This window comes from Hetaerina americana, unplaced genomic scaffold, assembly GCF_022747635.1.
Source record: "Hetaerina americana unplaced genomic scaffold, ioHetAmer1.1.p SCAF_5, whole genome shotgun sequence".
Lineage (NCBI taxonomy): Eukaryota > Metazoa > Arthropoda > Insecta > Odonata > Calopterygidae > Hetaerina > Hetaerina americana.
The window spans coordinates 74,779,749-74,790,920 of record NW_027287095.1 but is presented as its reverse complement, the minus strand read 5'-3'; the positions used below and the strand labels follow the sequence as shown (position 1 = coordinate 74,790,920).

Below are 11,172 nucleotides of genomic sequence, written 5' to 3'. Positions count from 1 at the left end.
AGAACAAGTCACGAGTTCGATCGCATCAAAAATAACGTAAAACTATTCAAACGGATGACTAACATTTTGGAATAATGCACTTAAAATGATCATAATTTTTCGCAGTTGGTTATACCAAAAAATAATATTAATTAGATTTCCATGGCTGGAGAAATGACATTATATATATAACGTAAAATACACAGAATGTGTGTGTCACTTTGTGAAAGTGAAGCCTGTAGCCACATGACAAAGAAATAAATGACTGCCTTTTAGATTAATCAAATGTGAAATGGTGCATCATGAAAAATTTAGAATAAAATAAATAATACTTTAAGAAATGGCCTTTGATTTCATTCAATTACGTAAACGGAGGAAAATAAATTGGTATGCAACTTGAGAATTTTTCCTCACTTTCATCAAAATTAAATTTACCCTCTCAAGAGTTCGAACCGGAGACCCGCGTGAAATGTTTGGATGCGTGCGGTAATCAAAACACTAGAGGAGCACAAATAAAGACCACCGGAACAGTTACTCTATGCGAAGCGGTGCAAATAGCAGACGTATGAAATTTAGGATTTACTACTATATGTTAACGTAGGATTTACGTACTATATTATGTAACGTATTATATTTCGCTTGGGATATAAAGTTATTTCTTTTGGTTTCAGATATAATCAGGATACGTGGTGGAAGTCTAACTAAAGTCTCTCTAATGACTGCGCGGTTGTGACAGAGAAATGTATCTGAGGACTAAAGATGAGAAAGAAAAAATATTACTAGTGTCCCAATCCTACGTGGTGGATGGGGGCTATAATAGGTTGAAAATAGAATAGCTAGGAAATAGAAAAAAATGCTAAAATAATGGCCTACAACATGATAATAAATTGGAAGTCATCTGTTTTAGGTAGTCTTTTGATATACATAATCTGGGCATCTCCGCATTTCTTAACCAGGTATAGCAAGACACAAAGGGACGCACCGCATCAAAAACTACGGCGGCTAACATAAGTTGGAGAACATAATTCTAGTTCTCCAAGGAAGTACCTAATCATTTGTATCAATTCTCATCCTAAACATACAATGAAGAACGAAGTTGTTCATTAGTGATGTTGATCATGCAAAAATATTGCCAAAATTAGCATAATGTTAATATTGGCTAAAATATGATTGCTTAAACGGGAGCTGGGAATTGAGCATGGAAAGAATACTCTTACAATATATAACAATATTCATAGCGTATATGTGAAAAAAAATTAGAAATATATCGGCGTAGAAAATAAAATAGTGCGTTAAACGGCATATCTGCTAATGAATTTGGCAAAAATACTACAGATAAGCAAAAATTGCGACAATGTCTCACGGTTCCCGTAGTGTAGTGGTTATCACATCCGCTTTACACGCGGAAGGTCCTCGGTTCGATCCCGAGCGGGAACAAGTCATTTTTTTTTATTATTCGCCAACGAAATGTTGTCATGAATAATAGTACGTCAAAATGGCATTTCTACTGAATCGATGAATGAATGAAACGTGTTTCGTCTACCTATGACCATTGATTGCATTCTGTAGTTGCTTATAGATTTTGCTCGGATATAATCAACGATAATTCAAATTCGTAAATGGTATGAGTGCAAATAATTACGAGAGAGAAATAATTCGTATTTAATATGTGTTTTGGTTTGAAATGGATGAGGAATGCTTAAAAAAAATGAGCTCTTGCTCTTTTTCGTTCAAAGGTAGGTACCTATTTCGAGCATTCAAAATTCTGCTTAAATTATTCAATCAATTCAAAATTTAAATTGCGAAGCCTGATTTTAGAAGAGAGACAATTTCCAAGTTAACTACAAACGTAACCACGGATGGCGGAAGCAGAAACGGAAGGGGGATAAAGGAGATAGTGTTAGGGCCAGGTGGAAACTCGCCAGGATGTTAACTGGTTTTGTATTTTCCTCCACTGCTTGAATTGAATCTACGTTCGACGAAATTTTCCGATAAGGATTTTAAGTGAAAAAATGATCATCTCCTCCTGTCTTCGTTCCTCCGCCCGGTCATCAAAGGAGCTGGAATGTTGGCGTCACTTTAAAAGCGCGGAATGAGTGCTCCGAGCGTCACAAATGCAAATTAGCGTGAAGATGCCATTACTTTGGAAGACTCATGAGTCACCGATATTTTTCCCTTTCCACTATTTCAACTAGGTGTCGGAGACAAGCTGACTTCTAACTTATCAGCATACCAACACCTACGCCAACAGAAGGCAGGTTGGTGATTTTTTGTATTTTTTAGTACCCTGCAAGGGTATTTAGCACCCACCGCTAGGGTGTCTGGCAGTGAATGAATACACACCCGACTACTTATAACACTTTTCCTCCAGCGCGGTCGAACAACGTTATTCTGCTCCCTTATAGTTCGCGGGAAAAACGAAATCTGAAGTCTATCTGCTCTTCACTCAATCTCTCTATTTTATTGACATTATCTCGCCTACCGAAGCACGATGGAGCTAATAACACATTTTGAACGCCATTGCTAAGGAGACATCCTTCCAATATATGCGAGATATTCAATCTGTAATTTAACCATCAATCCGTGAGTGATTCTCAGCATAGCTCCTCTATTAATATTCATACGCAACTCAGTTTATCGTTACAATGATTGACAAATCCAGCTCCTCTACGCTGCACGCGATCTAATTCGGCAATCAATCCAACTTCATTTGCCCGGCTGGTGTTGGCACGCCATTGTCATCATGCGCTAGCAATATTCACCCATCATCTCGAAAGCCCATACTGGCAGCCGAAAGCTGGAATAACAACTGCCCCGTCATTAGTCAGGAGTCATCCCGTCTGTTATGAGGAATACCCAAATTATTGATTCGTGCCGTTATAAATATTAATTTAGCGAGATTAGAATTAAACTAATCTAGCAAGATAATCGAAAAGAACACGGTTGTTCAAATGAAGACGACAAAGTTACAAAGAATATTTATAGCTCGATGAGCGCGTATTACTCTCGCTGTAGCTGGAAAACTCGAAGACAAATATACATGAAAAAGAAATATAATTATTAATATATGACATGGGCAGATATTGCTACTTGGGTATCCCTTCTGATTTAACTTATTCCAAATAAGAAGAAGCCGGAAGTTTGAGCGATCCGTCTTCACATCGTCACGCAGTGGCTCTTAGACCCAGTTTTCGAGGAAAAAAAACTTGAATGCCGTCCAAGTTAGCGTCTATTTTCTTTTTTCTAAGGTTTTTTGGGTTGAGGAATCCAAATTTCATGTTTTTGAGAGTTTTTGTTTTCATTTAGCCAGGAGAAATTCTCTTTGTTTGAGGTTTATTTTTTTAGAGTGATTGGTGATGATCATTTTGATGTGTCCGACAAAGTTTTTTTAACCCAAAACTGTAAAAGATATAATTAACTTAAGCAAACTTTCCAATTATTACCTCGAATATCTTGTATTTTTTCACTACTCATTGCTGACCATTCTAGTTCCCCCTATCATTTCCTTTCGTTTCCTGTCCGATAGGGAGATTACTAATACAATATATCACCTATCCCTCTTTTTGTTCCAGTGTACAGCTGAACCTCCCAATTATGGAATGTTATGGTTCAGTATACGAGGTCCTATATGTTCTTAAGCTAGAGGGTATACATAGAGTCTCCTCATAGTTTCGTAGCACAAGTATATCAGGAGGCAATCGGGTAGCATAAAAACACTTATGATAATGCTTTTCGGGAATGGACCGTTTGAGTCAAGTTCCTCATGCCCTATAAATATGGGTGGGAAAAATGCTAAAGTTTGCTTTTGATTCATTCAGTGTTTTGAAGTCGTCCCTGATCATTTTACAGCGTGATTCCTTTAAGAGACTTATCGCCTCTCCGCCGAGCTCAGCTACGATGAGGAGGGTGTGCTACGCAGACGATTTCTTATGCTATATCAAGTACTTTGAATCGCTGCCACCGTAGTTTGTAACTATGTAAATATTTTCTTCGAAATACCACGTAAGTCACCGCAAGGACGTGAGGTGAGAGATGATATGAAAATTGCCACACATGAAAAAATATGAGTTCGTAAATTCATATGAATACATATTTGTTTATATAAAAACAAACAATTGTACAGATACATACATGCGTTTCTATATTCATATATCGAGCAATAATTGGTGTGTTTGACTAAATAATTAAATTTTACTTTTCAAGAAAAATATTCCGGTGCTCAGGTGGCGATTTGGTGCATCTAGATAACAAGAAAATTTACAGACACCCGGAAAAATAAAATTTTTTTGTAATTAAAATTATTCATATTTTCTTATAAACTTGAAGGGGAAAGGAAGAGAAAAAAATATTTTCTCGAATTTAAAGATTATGAATTTATTTGGAGCTTCAGGAAAAGAATAAAGCTGAGCAAATTCTGTTACAAAAATTGGGCATTCTGTTTCTGTGGTCTGATTCCAATGCGTTCATGCGTGACTACGAGGGTGTGATAAGTGGAAACCCTTAAGTACGCAAAAATTTCGAACCATCGCGTCACTGCCTTGATTAGTTCGCATTAGAAATAGATATGGTTTGAAAAGTGGTTCAAAGTTGGCAGCACGATGCCAGAACGTAACAATATGGCGCAATAATTGCGGAAACATGGCGACTCCACATGGAGTACACGCCATAGCGGAGCAGCGTTCTCTCATTTAGAAGTTATAAAGAGTTTATTGAGAAGTTATGTGGCGAAAAATATCGAAATGCATCAGTGGAGGAAAGTTCAGCATGGTAACGCACAAAGCTCACTCCATCAGTGGTCAGGGGACTAGAAAGTTCCTAAGCAGCGTTACGTCACGATAATAGATCCCTTCTCTACCCTCGACCAGGTCAAGCAAGCCGAGTATTGACGCCGAAGGCCTTTACAGCAGTTAATGCCAGGTGTTTTATTGAGATATCTGTGACTTTAAAGGTGCAGAAATGCTTCTATTGAACGCCACGGAGGCTACATATAAACATTATATGATTGAGAAGCTTTTGCATAAAAAAATTACTAGATTAAAAATATTAAAATTTTAAGGTTTTCATATGAGTCTCCAACGTACAAGACTTCTAATCTAGGCAAAAATAACTCGATGGTTTTTGCGTAGGATTGTCTTGTTGGACGAGTTTTGCCGGCATTCCAGAAGCGTGTTCAATTCTGAAGTATATAGCAGAGATTTTCGTACCATTTAATATGGTAGGCAATAGAATTCCCCAAATATTTCAATAGGTAAGACATACACTTTCTACCCTGTACTTGGGAACAATCTTTCCTTAGAAATCTGGGAAAAACGCCAATAAAAAGGCAGGTGACTCAACGACCAATGAGAGTACCCCGGATTAGTCCAGAAGCTCTATCTATTGTGCGCTAAAACTCTGATATTTACTTCGCGTCTGAACTCTGGAAAGCAGTCTCCTCAATGGTATACAATTCGTCAGGGGTGCCAGCCGGGCACGAATTTAAAAGAATAGACTACTTATCAATTTGTCCTTGGAAATAGTCCCTGTGCTTAGCCACTCGTGGATACTTACAAAAGAAGTCATGAGGAATGACGCAACGGTGACTTTAGCAGTAACTATGGTGTGTACTTAGATGGCTAAATATTAGAGAGCAAAAATAACTCGCTCCGACGGGATTCAAATTCAGAAACATAGATTTCCAGTGAAGTACCGGTTGTTTACGAGTATAAGGAATCTCATACTCGTAAACAACCGGCATAGCATAAGTGGCTAAAGTTCTATAGATCAGAAACCGAAGGATAAGGATTCGAGTCCCGGTGCTTGGGAACGATTTATAAACTGTGAAATTATCGCATTGGGTGCATGTGAGGATAATTTTCGACGATTCGTCATTTAAAATTATCCTTCAGTGCATTATTTTGTACTGAGGTGGTGGTTTTCTTTCCTCAACTAGACATTCCAATTTCTGGATAATATCGAGTTTATTTTTTCGTTATCGTCATATTTTGCAAAAGGAAGATAGATCGAGAAACGCATTTTAAAAAGAGAGAAGTCTCTCAAAATTTCTCGGGCACGGTCATCACACATTACCATCTGATATGCGATTAACTCCCACAGCCGTGCGTACAATTTCCCCCATATTTTGAGTAGCAGTAGTAGTAGTAGTTTTAAGAGAAGTGACCGACATCTGATGTCATTTGTATCATTAGTGACGGATGGGGAAGGAGAAAGGGGGGAGAGAAACCCGACATCGACATTAGCCTATTCTCAACGAAAGGCGCCCAGCGGTCCGCAGTTTCACGTCCCATCCAAAAGACGGTGTACTAACTCAAAAAGTGGTCTCCACAAAGCACTTCAAGTAGGAATGGGGATACCAAAAATATCTAACGTCTCCAGGAATCGAACCCGGTGCCTCTCGGTGGGAAGCCAGTATGATATCCCCCGCACCTTCTTTGCATTTCATTCAAGTTTCAAATTACATATACCAGCAATAGCAACCTGATGATCGAGGCTAATTCGAGATGAGGTTTTGACCAATTCAAAATCACACCTTTTCATACTCAAATTCGCCGGAAACCTATTTGTTTGTATTCATTTTTTTTGTAAATACCACAGGTATATTGTACGAGTTTCGCCACACAATTTTTGACGTTAGGTGGAACCGATACCAAATTATCTCACTTGGTCCTCAATGTTAGCAACTACTCCTTGTCTACGTCAAGCTCAGCACTGCAAGCTTCAGCGCCAATTCTTCTAATCGTCTATTCTTATAGGTATATGGTTCGCATAAAAAGTATAATTTAAGGTATTGCTACAATGCCTCAAAATTATTTAAAGTTCATCCCTTGAGCGTCGACACGCTTTTGCCAGCGCTTTTTCCACGACTCGAAGGCTCCCTGGTTGGCAGATTCCAGAAGGTCCTTAAGGGTTCGCGTGCAAACTTCTTTGACGACACTTAGGGTCCTATGGTTGTGTCCTTTCAGGGAGGATTTAACTTTTAATGATAGGAAATGGTCTTCTTTTGCCAAGTCGGGACTGTAAGGGGGTTGGGGAATCATCACGATGCAATTTCAGGTCTTCGCAATCAGACCTACGACTCTGCTCTTGATTGTCCGTCAAGACCTTCGGGACAAGTTTTGCGCAGATCTTTCGTATAGACAAATTTTCAGTGACAATGGTGTGCACTGTCATATTATCATTGCCAATATTATCTGCGACCGTAGGCACTCTTAACCGAAGCGACGGTCTGAATCCAGCACTTCACGAACACGTCAGGAAAAATTGTAACCGATAATTTTAATACAAACATTTTATATTTATGGCAGCTCCCTCTCCTCTTCCGCGTTGGGCGCGGTTATTGTGCAAAAGTGATGTTTGCCGACTGCTCACCACGTTTAAATGTCTTCGTGAACGCTATAATTCTTCTAGGGTCCAAACCGAAAATCTCCTCACCATATTTACCTAGCGAGGCTACAAGGATGACGAAATGTCGAAATTATTAACATAGAATAAATATGACGCGAGTTAAGAATCGTGTTGAAAACGATGTATTTTTTTCTAGCATACATTTTTTTGAATCCCCAAGCGAATTCGTTTTAGGAAGTCGAATTCGGGCGAACCATTCATTAATGGCTAGGCTGTATCTGGAATTAATGGAATGGCTCCCGGCGAATTAATTCTGGGCTGAGAGGTCGTAGGTTGTTCACCCGCTGATTGGGATAGTGTTTGGCTACACAGGACGCACCTCGCTTTCCAATGGGTGATTTGTATTCTACTAGGGTGAGGAGACACGCGTGCTGTGATGTTTACACATTCACACACACACAAACGCACACACACTCACGAATTCGTATTGTTAACTATGGCCACGAGGCTTCCAATTTCGTAAAGTTTTGGAATCGGGCATGCAGATTGAAAAGGAGGACTAGGTCGAAGAAAATCTAACCTTGCGCAAGACTATTATTATTGTTTATTCGACGCGTTCATGGGAAGGTGGAAATCCAACGCAAACCTTTTCCTTTTTCCTGGAAACTTACTAACAAGCCTTTCAAATTATTGGATTGAGCGTGACCTGCGTCGATTCGCTTCCTTCTCATTTCAAAATTTACCTCTTCTTTTACTGTGGCCTCCGCCTCTTTCAGGACTCCGATGGACCAGAGAGCATTTGCCACTTTGGGATGGGAATGACAAAAGGGGAGAGCGCGATGGACACTACCAAGCGTTTAATTATTTCCATTCTTGGCTGACCGAAATACGGTGAATTCCGGCTAGCTATGGGCACCATTTAATTGGGGCTGCCGTAAATCTTGGGCAAACCTCAAAGAAAATAACTAAATCAAAATTAGAGGAGAAACCTTATATTTCGGCCCTACGAACAGGTTTATCGTTTTCTCCATCTTCCTTCAACTTTAACTCCTAAATCATCCCTAGGTGTTCCTAATCTCCTCCGTCTTATGAATATTTGAATACAATATATTGTGCAACACGCATGCATCTAAATTATCACTCCTTGAAACCCATTCAGATTTACTATAAAAATATCCAAGAGGCAAGAAAAGGTTATAGCACTCATGACGTCACCTTCAGCGCCGACAACCCCGCTGTCGAAGTGTACCAATGTCACGTAACATACGGTCATCGGAACAATCCAGGCGTTGGTAACTCCAACAAATATATAGGATCCAACGATATCTTTTTTTGACATTAGGGATTTTTTGATTGCAGAATTTCATTTGTCATACGGGAGATAACACACAAAGACTTCCTGTCGACTTTCTTCAAGAATTTTTCCCGTATCGAGTTTCTTTTCCCCATTCTTCAGTAAATACTGACCTACTATTTACGTGACTGCCTCATTTTGCCATTTCGGAAACTAAAGAGCTGGGGCATATTTATTTATTGATAATAAGATTTTGATGGGTGGGTTTCTGATGAACACTGACCCTACACGGTAAGGTACTCCGAAGCCTTGACTTAAGAGACACAAAATACTCCATACTACATACGACCTTACTCGTACATTGTATTATAGTAACTCATTATTTATCTCTGAATAATTACAATCTCTCTTAATTCCATCCAAAAGGCCAATTCTTTTCCTCCCTCTACCTCGGTTTCCTCGCATTTTCCCCTACATTTTCGTCTCTAGTATTCGATTGCCTCTCAATATCTTCTGAATCCACTTGCCCGGTCTTCTTCGAATTTCTTCCCTCAACAATCTCTCTTCCCTTACCTAGTACTGCCTAAAAGTTCATTGTTTGTTTCCCTTTCCGTACATTTTAGTTTTTCATTTCTCCCCCAAACCCACATTTCAAAGGCCCCCACTTTATGATTATCATCTTGCCTCAACGACCAAGTTTCCGATCCACGCAAAAATACATTCCGCGTTTTAGGTTTCGCTAGTCTTTTCTTCACATCTTTTCATAAGATGCCTTTCATCAATTACTGTCTATTTATAACGATTCTTAGCTTAATTATTATTTTTAATCCCCCCACCACACTCCACGCCCTTATTAAAGCGTAACAAACATCAAATCTGGCTTATATACGAGTATTAGGTATCTAATTATTATTTTAAACAATTATCATTGGGTTATTATTTTATAAAACAACTGTAATGTAGTTGATGGCCTGAAGGACTCTAATTTTCGAGATGGGATCAATATATTGGAACATCGCTGGACCAAGTGCATTAGTGTGGAGGGAGACCATATTGAAAATAAAAACGCTTCAATGAGGTAAGTCGCTTGTTTCTATTCCATTTCGATAACTTTTCTGGTTATCTCCGTATGCTCCAAAAATACTTTCATGAAATCTGTACACGATTGAAAAAAAATAGGCTGTGAGCATCATTAGAGGGTTCAAGGCTATCAAATCCCAAAACCACGTACAGATAAGTTCCCACAAGTTACTCTAGGCATACACCAGCAAAATATAGAACTCCATACTGAAATTGGTTCGATAACATTCAAATAAAAATGCGTTCAAGGTTAACTTTTATGGCTCTTGGCATAATTTATAACAAAGCAATTTGTGTTCAATATGTTAAATCTGCGTTCAATGAATGTCACCTTTTCTTAATTGAATATTCAAGAAAAAGTTACTTTTTATTGTTTTCATATCCGTGAGACCATCAATATTGACTGTTTACCATCCATTTTCTGGCTTTTTATTTATAGTTCTAGTCATAGTTAGGACTTTTCTCCACCCCTCCAACAACTCGTAAAAACTCTACCCCTACCATATTACCCTCCTATCACTAATGGTGCAAATGACCTTAGCTGTCGGTCGCCTCGCCAATCAACTAATTCTATTTATTCTACGCCCTTTTTTTTATCCGAAACGCCTATTATTTTCTTCCTTCTACCCCGCCTTCCCAGTATTTTCCTCTCTACCACAGCCCTCAGTATCTAATTGCCTCTCAGTGATTCCCGCATCCACTTGCCCTGCCTTCTTTGAATTGTCCGCAATAAACTTCTCTCTTCCCCATTCAAGCCTTGAACTTCATCTTCTGCCATTTTATTTTTTAATCTTCTCCATGCCCGCATCTCGAAAGGACTCTAATTTACGCTTATTCTCTTGTCCATACGATCAAGTTTGCGAGCCATACAAAACTACGCTCCCTATAAAAGTTTTCCCCAGTCTTTTCTTTATGTCTTTACTCAAAGCGCCTGTCATCACCTACCTCCTCTTTGTAAACGCCTCTTCACCTATCTCAGTTCTTTAAATGTCCCCATCACTCTACCCACCCTCATTCAAGCAATTCCCAAACAGAAATGTTCTACGTGTCCTAGTTTACTTTCCCCAACCTTAATGATTACTCAAGCTTTCCTACTTCCCGAGAAAGTCATTTACTTTGTGGCTTTATGACTAATTATCATCCCAAATCTATAACACAGTTCTGATACGTGCTAAAGTAATAGCTTATATATGGCTTAGATAATACTCATTTTAACCCTTTGGCTGACTGGATAATAAATCTTCGATAATCTGATTTTAGGAATTCTTAAACATGATTAAATAAACAACGAAACATGCAAACAAATAGATTACTAAAAAAATAACAACCTCACCCCCCCTCCCCGCCCAGACCCCTTGCACCTCTCCAGCATAGTTTCAGTCTTACTTGAAGAAGACCTCGGAGAAGGACGAAAGCTTAAACAATTTACCGTGTGAGTGTCCTTTTAAGTGTTACTATTTTATTTGTGTTCTATT

General features: G+C 38.8%; 1 non-coding gene across 1 annotated transcript; it reads left to right on the top strand.

Annotated features, from left to right (window-relative positions):
* Positions 1–1,343: 1,343 nt before the first annotated feature.
* On the top strand, positions 1,344–1,416 carry TRNAV-UAC (transfer RNA valine (anticodon UAC)). The gene has a single exon. It is a non-coding gene; the product is annotated as a tRNA-Val (tRNA).
* Positions 1,417–11,172: the final 9,756 nt, after the last annotated feature.